We start from the raw sequence: 12,713 nt of genomic DNA, 5'->3' as shown, positions 1-12,713 counted from the left end.
TCGGTCCTCGGTTTGCGTGCATGTGTGCACGCATTTCAAGTGTCTCATTTTTTCATCTCATGGCCTCTTATGTGAGTGTGGCTGAGGTCCACTCATGTTGGTGTAAGTCCATTATGCATTGTGTATGCCATTTCATTTCATAGCATTGCGTATGCTAGGTTGTATGTTAGCGCATTGTGTATGCCATGTTACCTCGTGCATCGTGTATTCCACTTCATAGCATTGTGCATGCTAGGTTGTATATTAGTTGCATTCATGCATGTCATGCATATTGCATTGTGCTTGGGATAGGTGTTAGCCCGAGCATGGGAAACGAGGGACGTTTCGTACTTCGAGTGACAGAACGTGTCTCAATTCCCAGTCACCGACACTCCGGATTATCGACGATGGAGTTTAGGTTTTGTTGTGTTTCTATGTGCATTCATTTCATATTGAGTCGTGCAATTCGACTCCTCGGCCATCATGCATCAATATGCGTGATTGGTGGCACGAGGACCGAGGACTACGCTCCCTGAAGTGTAGTCATGCATACATATGTGAAAATACTTTGCCATGCCCCTTTGTTGCTCTCTGTTGTAGCAAATCAGAAATCAGCAGCCTTCCGGAGCTTGGCACGCATTCTAAGAAAAATTACAAACAAAGGCTAATTGGGGCATCGCAGTGGATTTCCGCACAAAGTAACCTGGACATGCATCATTCATCATCCGAAGCAGCGTCGAGGCAGTCCCTAGCTTGCATGCTAGTTTACAGCTTACATAGTTTAATTTGTTAATTAATTAGGGTTTTGTAATTATTTGGACTGTAAAATTTATTCGGGACTGTATATTATTTATTCGAACCCTCTGCGCGAGGGCAATGTTGTAATAAGTGTGCGTGTGTGTGATGTATGTCTTCCAACCCCACGTCTTTCTCCCTTTTATTTACCCGCTCATGATGGTTAGATTAGGGCATGTTTCAATTAGCATACAATATGATAGCATGTTTGCATTCATTCATCTGTTTTGCATGCACCGGGCTCGGCGCATCATACTAACTGCATTGTATTTTCAATTCCAAGTTGAATACATGTTAGCTGTAGCATTTCATATGCCATGTTTAGAACAGTCAAGCCTGCTATAGTTGCATTTTGGCGTGTGTTGCATTAGGCATTTTCGTATAATTAGGATCATGCATGGATTTCTAATTAGCTTCTGTTTTGGCTTGGAGTACTCGGTAAGTTTTATGCTTTAGCATCCTTGCATGCGTGTGAGTGACTTCCATGATAGCATGCTTACCATGAGGCTAATTGCTTATGTGATATAAACTGCCTGAATGCCTGTGGGTGAAGGTTGGGTTATTTGAATTGGAACAATTCATTAATTGTGAGTTTTAAGCCCACTAGATAGTGGCAAAATCATGTTTTCTAAGCCCACCTGAGGGTGGCAAATCCACGTCTTAGCCTACTTACGAGTAGCACCATCAAACCATTTTCAAACAAACAAACAAACATGAAATGTTTTGTTCCAATTCAGGCGATCTAGTCTATACTTGTATGTTGTGCGCATCACATAGTAAATCTAGGCTAATAACCGGAATAAGAACGCATAATGTGTTCAAAAATAGATATCATAGATAGTAGAGGCCGATCTTTGATCGGGCGAGCAGGGGTGCTCATGAAGTGACCTTCCCCAATCGTACCCAAGTTCCCGAGCCGAGACAACTTTGGTGATGACGGACACGTGGCCTTAGGCAAACGAGTCAGGGTTTCCTAAATTTCCCCAAAATAAAATATTTAGATGGCGACTCTGTATCTGGCAAAGCAGTCCATGTTTGGCACTTCTTTCAAAATCTGTTTTCTCAAAACGATTTGCCGAATTTGGACTCTTTGGTTCAGATTTAGAACCGTGACAAATTAAGAGTCCGAACTGTAGTGAGCCCAATATCGAACGGAACGGGGGGACTCGTTCCTCCCGGGGCGTTTGGGGGACGTCTACAGTTTCTGGCGACTCTGCTGGGGAGTTAGAGAACTTGACCCGAACTCATGATATCTGGTTTTGACTACACTTATATGTTTCTTTGCATTGCATTTGCATTGGTGCACCTAGGACACCGTGTTTGCCATCTACTATTCCTGAACGGTTTGCCAGAGGCTTGTCTTGTGAAGACATGACCATAAGGCTGACCGGTTGTGGGCTCTGCCAGTATGGGGACACAAACCCCGATTTTACCGGGGCACCCTTTTTGACCATTCGACCTAGTGCATATTCGGATCCATAGTGACCATTCCAAACTAGGACAGGTTGCTTACCCGATTTAGGTTGTTTGAAACCGCTGCGTGCGTAGTGAAACCCTACCCCAACATAGGGGTGTTTTGGCTCTTACTTGTCTGCTATGTGCTTTTAAAGTGCGTCTCTATAGGAATGCATGTATCAGTCTACAAGTTTGGGCATTAGGCCTGCGGGCACCAGTTCAGTATTTTGGGATTCAGTTTACTTGAGGGTATCGGATTTGAGGTTGAATTTTGGAGGCAAAATTCAGTAGAGGGCACGGTCATCCTGCTACACTCGTATTTGTTTTTGGTGAAGTCTAGCTGAGATGGTGCATGTTTTCTCTTTTGCTAGGTAGTCTGGGAACCATAGCTTCAGAAGGCTCCGATATCCCCCGAGGTTCATCGAACTTGTGCTGATAGACTTTGTCAGGTCAGAGATTCAGTTCAAGGGCAATCAGTGTTCCTTCACCAGAGGCAGGGTAAAAGGGCCAGTCAGGCACAAATCACTAGTTCAGTAGTTACCAGATCAGTGGCCCCTATCCACCCCACCAGTGAACAGCCAGGCTGAGGTCTCAGTTTCTACTGCAGGGATAGATACCAGTCAGTTAGATGGATTAGCAGAACACATCAGGGATGGAGGCAATGATGCCCCAGATGCAAGAAAGTATGAAACTCATGCAGCAAGACGCTGCCCGGCAAATGGAATTTGCCAAACAGCAGGCTGCGATCATGGCCCAGCAGGCTGAGCTAATCACCAAGCTACAATAGCAAAATGGAGCATTTGCTTCGCACCAAGCCCCTCCCCCACCAGGAGTTCCAGCACCCGGGGAGACGCCAAATGTCCAGGAAGGTACGGACATTCCGACAGGGCCGGCTCTGCCCCCAATCTTACCCCAGCTGTCTAAAGCACTAATCAACCCACCGGACTCTCCCTTTGAGTTCGAGGTAGACCATACAGCGTTGAAGTTGAGCAAGCTTGAAAAGTTGTTCAAAGAATCCTAGGGGGTAAAGTCCATCCCGGACATTGAGGACGGGTACACCGACGCAGCTGTGACACTGCTGGACAGGTTCAAGATGCCTCACATCGACCGTTTTGACGGGTCAAGAGATCCCATAGTCCACCTGAGTTTGTTTTCAGATGTTCTGCGCTCGATGGGCTTGACAAGATTACAGAAGCTTTCCCTTTTTGGCAGGACCCTGTCGGGTATTGCGGCCATCTGGTACGCCAAATTGGAGGATTCAGTGAAACGAAGCTGGGAGGAGATGGCCGAGGCCTTCGTCACACAATATTCATACAACACCCAAATCGAGATTACTACTCGTGATCTTGAGACGACGAGGCAGGAGCCTAAGGAGAGCTTCTCAGAATTTGTGGCCCGCTAGAGGGCCAAAGCCTCAATGATGACCATTAGGCCAATGGATAAGGATCAAATACGGATGGTTGTGCGCAACCTCCAGCCCAAACTAATGCAGAAAATGATCGTGCTCCCCTTCCCTACCTTTTTAGATTTGCATGAGATGGGAGTACAGATCGAGGATGCTATGAAGCAGGGCCTCATTGACCAGGAGAAGAAGCAGCCCAGGAGGGCGTTTAACCGCAGTTTGAATGCGACCACTAGCGGTGACGCAGCTGCAAGATCTTCCGAAGTGGGCATGGTCGCCACCACCACACCAAGAGCAGCCACCCCCTTTGTTGGTGCATCCACTTCAAACCCCCGAACATCAGACTATCTACCCTGAGGCAAGAGGGTTTTCACCCCACTCTATATGTCTTTATCTAAAGCCCTGGGGGTCCTACTCAGGAAAAGACATCTGAAATCGTTAGAGAAACGGCCTCTACCCGATCCTCTCCCTCCAAAACATGACCCGACTAAGTACTGTGCTTTCCATCAACAAACCGGTCATGACACCGACAGTTGCGTCCGTCTCCGCCATGAGATACAAAATTTGATTGACAACGGGGTCATCCCCGTACCAGGTCCTGCAAAGTCTATCGGCACTTGATCAGTGAACTTGTAGGAGATAATGTGATGTGATCGAGGGATGAACCACCTGCGGGCGGCGTTCAGTTTATTTCAGATATGGTGTATGGCACGCACTGTTTTGAGCATTTGTGAATGTTGGTTTTTGTACATTCTGACTTAGGTATTGGGTCAGTCTTGTTGTTTTGTTTTTGATTCTGTCTTTTTGTTTTGAGTCAGTCTCTTTTGTTTTGGGTTTGTCTTGTTGTATCGAGTCAATCCTGTTGTATAGGAGTCGGGTGATTCCGGGGGGTGTTACCACGGGCGTCACCATTTTGTTTTGTGTTTGTCTTTTCGTTTTGTTTTGAGTCTATTTCTGCCTTGGAGCCAGTAACGCCAGCAGATTCGAATGAACAGCAGTGGTTTTTCTTGCTTTTGTGTTTGCTTCTGCCGTGTGCCAGTTGTACCAGAAATTCCAAATGAGATGGCAGTATTTGACTAGAAGCTGTGTCTTTTCTGTGCCTTGAATTCATTGCATCGACCTAAGTTGTCCAAAACTTTTTGAACACTGCGGTGAAAACGAAGAGAAAGGAATTCCTCGGGTTTTGCAAAATTTGATCAATTGAGAGAAAGAGAGGCGTGCTAAGCCCCTTAATGAATGAAATCATGCTTGTTAGCGTGAGTACTGAGAAGGACCCTGGCTTGATCCAGACTGGTTTCACACTATCTTCAACGCGAGCGATTTTTCGCTTTCTTAAAAGATTTTAAAAAATGTTTTGCGCGGTCCTGCGAAGACCTGTGTGGAATCGCTCTTGAAATTGTGCAGCCTAGGATCGCTCTCAACCTCGAGACTCGACCCCTTGCTTTCAAACCTCGAACTCGGACTCAGAAAGTTCAAAGGTCAACCATAATGTGAGGCCTGTGTGGCCAGATTCAAAGCAGCACTCGAACAAGAGGCAAGAAAGTCAGATCAAGAAGATCAAATTTCATCAGAAGAGGCTTGTGAAGCTAGAACAAAAGCACCCCTCGAACTAGGGGCAAAAATGTCCGATATGCTCGAAGAGCCGAAGATGGATCCTTTAGTAAATCAATGCAACGGCCACTCTCCTGGATGCGGATGGCTGCAAAACCCTAAAACCATTTGGCATGGACTTGTTACACTTTTACCCTTTGAGAGGCTCGCTGGGTCGAAAACCCGGAAGGGCGACCCAGGCAAAAGTTAGAGCAAGAGAAAAATACAAAAAAAAAAATGCAAAAAAAAATACAAAAAAAAAAAGAGAAAAAGAAATGAAAAAAATTGAAAAAAAAAGAAGAACCAAGCTCGCAAGGTCGAAAACCCGCAATGGGCGCTTTGGCAAAAGTTAGAGCCTAAAAAGGAGAGGTTAATACCCGAGTATACCTTAACCCCGAACTACGTAAGGCTTGATTCCCATCTTTGGGATACGTAGGCAACTTCATTCTGAAGTCCAGCCGTAAAACATTCCAAATCAATTGTGCTCACGTAATGGTTTTGATCATCTTCGCTTTCTCTGTATCCGAGGATTTGGTTGTGTTCGTCACTCTGAGGACTGACTACAATGCGATGTTGTGCCATTCAGACAAGGGGCAACTTTCCATTTCCATTCAATGCACCGCGGTGTCATTCAAACAAGGGGCAACTTTCCGTTGCCATTCAATGCGCTGCGGTGCCGTTCAAACAAGGGGCAAATTTCCGTTGCCATGCAGCTCTCTTCGAGCAACGGGGCAATTTTCCTTTGGATCCGAGGTTGTGCATCTCAGGAGTAGGTTTCATGCTCGTTGAGCAATGGTCGTTTGTAAAAATAGTTTTTGAGAATTTTTACTGAGGTTGACTAATTCTCTCGAAAATTATTCCAATTTTTCCAAAACTGGACCATTTCTTGGACCCAAAAGAGGAAAATTTTCAGTGCTCATAGCCTGACTTGCATGATTTTAAATCAGAAAATTGAACGAGCATGTCAATCTAACTCTCATTTTGGTTAAAATTGTTTTAGTAGAAAGCCGAAAACAACAAAAATGGTCGAAATGATGAACTAGGGGCATAGTTGAGTCAGGTGTTCTGTTTTTTCCCCATTGTCAACATACTTGCCAAGAAAGGGCACCGTATTCGCCAGAAAAGGGCACCACTGAAGCTATCCACAAAAGGGCAGAAAGCGCTCGCATCCTCCAAGCAACGAGGTGTCAAGCCAAGTGCGAAGCACGAACTAGAATGGGGCAAGATATTCCACTCCATCATCTGGACAGATCTTATCACGTCCAAACTCCCCAACAAAGCATCATCAACTGATGTTAGCTTCAGATTTGCTACACACCCAGTTGTAGCGCAACCTTTCCGTGGGAGAAACTCACTAGCTGCGTACAGAAGAAGAAGAATCTAGCGGAATGCTAGGGGCATGAGCCCGCAATTTCTTGTTTATCCATCAACCACCCAGGGGAGGGATGAAAAATGAGAGATTGAAGAATAGAGAGATGTACGTTGAGAGAAAAAGTGAGAAAAGGGCTTTTTCAGAAAAACAGAGCTTGAGGGCCGAGTGATGTGAGGATCGCAAATGAGAAAGGGTGGGAAATAATACCTGGAGAAACTGGCTCCTCTCGTGCGGAGAGGTCACTCGTCTTTGTAACATGTCTGTGTGTCATGTCTCTTGTTTTGTTTGTCTCGATTCTTGCTTTGAGTCGTTCCGAGCGTGTCTCGATGTGTTTAGGTTATTTTACCTTGTTTTTCCTTTGTTGAGTGGTGTTTAGGTTGTGTACCTTTTATTTCCGTATTGAGTTGTCTTGCTGTGTTCAGTCGTAGGCTCAATACCTGGTCGAAAACTCATCTCTCAATTTCGAAAATAAAATAGTTTTGTGCTCAAAGTGCTGTGCCATTCCTCACGTTTGTGCAAAACAAGATTCGTTCTTTCATAAAACCGCACGGTTCAACCCAGGTCATGTGAGAACAGTAAAACCAGGACCTATCTGAAGCTATATGGATTCCAGACTGCAAAGCAAAAGAAAAGAGGGAAAATCGAAGCATCTGAGTGTGTTTCACCTTCAGCAAATTCCGTGATTGTACTCCGGATGTACCTCCTCAGGCCTTATCACTACTCTGAAGCATGAGTGTATCTCGACTCCAAGCTTAAGCATACTTCAAGTCAGAATGGCAATTAAAGCAGCAGCAGATGTTATCTCTCACCAATGTAAACAGGGTGCCCCTTTTTCGAGCAGAGTTGTGTTGCCAAGTCCTCCGAAAGGTAAATCGGAGGCACCAGAGTACATGTTTGATGCCCTTCCATTGCATAGAATGTGAACTTTCATATACACTTCGGTTGCATGCGTGCCGCGCATCATTATGTTTTTGCATAGAATATGCTTTCAATGTTGCATAGAAAATGCCCCCATACTTGCATAGAAAATGCATTTTATCGCACTGTCTTGTGCACCTGCATTGCATTGTTTTGCGCACTCCTTTGTTTGGAAAGACTGGGATACGTCCTTTTGTTTCTTATACGTTTTTGAAACACCGGGATACGTCCCTATGTTTCCCTTTCTCCTTCTTTTCCGAAACACCAGGATATGTCCCTATGTTTCTCCTACCTTTCCGAAGCACCGGGATGCGTCCCTATGCTTCTTCTTCCATTCCGAAACAACGGGATACGTCCCTATGTTTCTTCCTTCTCTCCGAAACACTAGGATACGTCCCTATGTTTCTCCTACCTTTCCGAAGCACTGGGATACGTCCCTATGTTTCTTCTTCCATTCCAAAACAACGGGATACGTCCCTATGTTTCTTCCTTCTCTCCGAAACACCGGGATATGTCTCTATGTTTCTCCTTCCATTCCGAAACAACGGGATACGTCCCTATGTTTCTCATTCCATTCCGAAGCAACGGGATACGTCCCTACATTTCTCTCTCTTTCCGAAACAACGGGATACGTCCCTATGTTTCTCCCTTCTTTCTGAAACACCGGGACACGTCCCTATGTTTCTTCTCCTTTGTTGAAACACCGGGATACGTCCCTATGTTTCTCCTCCTTGTTCGTAACATTGGGAGACGTCCTTAATCCTTGGGATACGTCCCTAACCTTCGGGATACGTCCCTAACCCTTGGGATACGTCCCTAACCTTCAGGATATGTCCCTATGTTTCTCCCTTTTCGGTTAAAAGTGTTCGGAATACGTTCCAATACTCACACCATTCTGAAACACCGGGATACGTCCCTATGTTTCTCCCTCTTCGGTTAAAAGCGTTCGGAATACGTTCCAATGCTCACACCATTCCGAAACACCGAGATACATCCCTATGTTTCTCCCTCTTCGGTTAAAAGTGTTCGGAATACGTTCCAATACTCACACCATTCTGAAACACTGGGATACGTCCCTATGTTTCTCCCTCTTCGGTTAAAAGCGTTCGGAATACGTTCCAATGCTCACACCATTCCGAAAACCCGGGATATGTCCCTAGGTTTCTCCCTCTTCGGTTAAAAGTGTTCGGAATACGTTCCAATGCTCACACCATTCTGAAACACCAGGATACGTCCCTATGTTTCTCCCTCTTCGGTTAAAAGCGTTTGGAATACGTTCCAATGCTTATACCATTCCGAAACACTGGGATAAGTCCCTATGTTTCTCTCTTTGTCCCCTTCCTCACACAATTTCAGCGTGTCTGGAATTTATCTTAGGATGCATGGAGCGCGCTCTTGATTAATTTTCTTTATTCTTCCTCCACTCACGAGTCCAACGTGGTTGGAGTATGTCACCATTTTGCATCTATTGTACCCTCTATTACATCGTATCTATTTTACTGTCTGGTCTAGGAGACCTTAAATCCTCCAGTCTAAGGAGACCTTAAATCCTGCATCTTTCTTCGCACTATCTTGTGCACTCCCGGTCTAGGAGACCTTAAATCCTCTAAAGGTGTAATTCCTTTGGTATTTGTCGTGCCCGAACGACTTCCAATGGTCTGGTATAGCCACCTGCCTGTGTTTGCGGTGAGTTCCTAGGGGACCAACTGAGACGGTGGAAACTAGAGTTCGAATGGCTCATGCCTAGAACACAAAGGTTCGGGATTTCCGAGACTAAAGTCTGGTTTAAATACCCAGAGGTATATCCTCGGCTTGAAATCTGTATGGCAGCCCCATAGATTGAGATAGCATGTGTATGCGCCTCAATTTTGGATATTGAACCAACCTAGTCTGTCACCCTGTTGAAGAATAGGGAAAGCTGCGACCATAGTCAGGGAGAAAAGTAGTTCCTGCAGTTCAACCAAGAAGAAGCGAAAGATCCCCAGCAGCATGAGGTAAGTCATTGCCAATTGCCCCTATAAGGTACCTTTACCTCTTAGCTATTACATTGCATTTTAGCCACTACATTACAGTGCATTGCATGAATCCTCAATTATCAAACCGGCTTCGCGTAGCGTATAAGTCCAACTTTCAAAACCGGCTTCGCGTAGCGTATAAATCCAACTTTCAAAACCGGCTTCACGTAGCGTATAAGTCCAATTATCAAACTGGCTTCGTGTAGCGTATAAGTCCAATTATCAAAGTCTTCCTGCATATCATCTGCTTCCTGTCCCTGAACTACGCTGGTTTGATTCCTTGCAAAGGGATACGTAGGCAGCCTGCGGGTACAACCATTTATTTATCGGTATTTTGTTTGTTTGTCCAAGTCTTCGGCCTTGTCAAAAATGGGTCGTCTCTAGGCTTTGACATTCACTCCCGTCACTTCTTGACTTTCGAGTTCTGTCAAAGAGGGGCAACTGTAGACACCCCATTTTTGACCGCCTTTAAGACTTGGACGCGACTGATGGTTTTGAAAGATGTGCAGGGCAAAGGTTCAATTTCTTCGGCAATGAGAGAGAGTCAAATCTCAACTTCATACTCCTTTTTGGACAAAAACAATCTTGATTAAAATATTTTAGACCTTAAAACCTTCTCTTTCAAAAACGTTTTCGAAATAAAGTTTCTACGATGTCCCGACGCTCGCATTTTGTTAAATGTCGCGCTTTTCGGTAAACCGAGTGAGGACAAAGTGGAAATGAATGAAGGAGAGATGAAATCTTTTGAAAAATATTTCAAAACACCTTGTTTAGGGGTTTGGAGTTGAAGAAAAGAAGAGAGGAGAGAAGAAAACAAGGTTGGGAGAAGTTCGGCATGAATTCGGGTAGGACCGAATCTGCGCGGCTTCACGGAAACTAGCATAACGTTTTGCACAGGAGGAATTTTAATGCAAGGTTTGAGCCATTGGAAAGATAACTTCCGGGGCTTTAATTTGAACACTTGAATGGCCACCATTGGACTTCTCAATCACCGGCCGTCCACCTTTCTTTCCGGCAGAACCATTTTTTATTCTGAAAAGTAGCAGGCCGGCCAGAAAATCTAGCAGGCCGGCCACCTATTTGGTGAATGACCTTTTTTGCCCTTTTGAGCTGGCCGGCCATGACCCCCTCCCCAAGTGTGTTCTAGATGTGCAATTTGTTTTCCCCTAGGCCCTATGCCCGAGGGTCAACCTTTTGGGGGGAAATTTGAATTGTTTTTCCCCCCCATTTTCCCCCCTTTTTTTTCCACTCCTTTGTCTACAAAACCAGCAGTTCCAGCTGCATTTCAGGGGTTAGAAAGTTTTTGTTTAAGCCTCTTGCATTCAATCTCTCTCTCTCTCTCTCTCTCTCTCTCTCTCTCTCTATATTCCAACCATCAAAACCCCTCAAGTCCTACACCATTTCTACACCATCTCCAAGCCAACCAATCCACACTCCATTCCAGTAGCTTGAAGGCCATTTCCAGAGGTCAAGGGCTCCCAAACTTGGTCCAAGAGTTGTTGAAGACATAGGCTACAAGGGTAAGTCTCCTTCTCCCTCTTTGTTGCCTATTTTTGCTCAATATATTAGCTCCTCTTGCTTGCATATTTGGGCTCCGACCCTAACTGAAAATAGTATTATTTTGAGCTCCTTTTCATGTTTGTTTAAGGGCCTCTCCCTGTTTGAGGCTCCTTTTTACACTTGCTTCTTTACCTCTCTTGTATGCCTATTTCTTGCATAGTATTTTAGGCCTATTTGTAAACTGTTTTGAGCTTGGTTATAAACTGTAAAGTGGCTTATTTTGAGTCCTTATTCAACATTGTTGAAGGGCTCTTCACTGTTTGAGGCTTCCTTTTGTCACTTGCCTCTTTATCCCTCTTTTGACCTTATTTTTGCATGTTTTGTTTGCCCCTCGTTCTTGTGTTTTTGGGCCCTGGTCCGAACTGTAAATAGCATTATTTTGACCCCCTCTTCATGTTTGATCAAGGGACTTTTGCTTTTTGAAGCTCCCTTTTTGCTCTTTGTGTTTAAACCTCTTTTTAGGCCTTATTTTGCATAGTATTTTAAGCTTGTACGTACACTGTTTTGGGTCTGATCATTAACTGCAAAACACTATTTTTTGGGGCCCTATTCAACTTTGTTGAAGGGCCCTCCTCTGTTTGAGGCCAGCAACCATCACTTGCTTCTTTGTCCCCCTTTTGGCCCATTTCTTGCACAATAGTTTATCCATACTTGTGTTTGTTTTCGTGGCTTGTTGTAAACTGTAAAGTACCATGTTTTGAGCCCCTATTCAACTTTGTTGAAGAGCTCTTGGCCATTTAGGGCCAGAAGCTACTACTTGCTTCTCTATCTCTCTTTTGGGGCCATTTTTGCATGTTAACTTAGCCCTATTTGTGTTCACTTTTTGGCCTTGCTTGAAACTGTAAATATGCTTGTTTTTGGACTTCCTTGAATCTTTCTTCATTCTTCATGATCAAATAGTGCATGTTTTGTATAGCTATAGGTCATTGCGCATGCCAAGTTTTGAGTTTCGGGGTTCGTCTCATGCATCGGGTGCCATGTTTCCATGATTCGGGGCTGTTTTGCATCATATTTTGGTACTGAAATTTGCATGTTTGCATATCATGTTTCATACCTTGCCATGCTTTGTTAGAGTGGCATTTGTGCCTTAGGATCGGTCATCGGTTTGCGTGCATGTGTGCACGCATTTCGAGTGTCTCATTTTTTCATCTCAGGGCCTCTTATGTGAGTGTGGCTGAGGTCCACTCATATTGGTGTAAGTCCATTATGCATTGTGTATGCCATTTCATTTCATAGCATTGCGTATGCTAGGTTGTATGTTAGCGCATTGTGTATGCCATGTTACCTCGTGCATCGTGTATGCCATTTCATAGCATTGTGAATGCTAGGTTGTATATTAGTTGCATTCATGCATGTCATGCATATTGTATTGTGCTTGGGATAGGTTTTAGCCCGAGCACGGGAAACGAGGGACGTTTCGTACTTCGAGTGACAGAACGTGTCTCAATTCCCAGTCACCAACACTCCGGATTATCCATGATGGAGTTTTGTTGTGTGTATATGTGCATTCATTTCATATTGAGTCGTGCAATTCGACTCCTCGGCCATCATGCATCAATATGCGTGATTGGTGGCACGAGGACCGAGGACTACGCTCCCTGAAGTGTAGTCATGCATACATATGTGA

The sequence above is a fragment of the Camellia sinensis genome, chromosome 10 (genome assembly GCF_055761805.1).
Source record: "Camellia sinensis isolate YWXY chromosome 10, ASM5576180v1, whole genome shotgun sequence".
Lineage (NCBI taxonomy): Eukaryota > Viridiplantae > Streptophyta > Magnoliopsida > Ericales > Theaceae > Camellia > Camellia sinensis.
The sequence above is the reverse complement of the archived record's forward strand: the minus strand, read 5'-3'. Positions refer to the sequence as shown.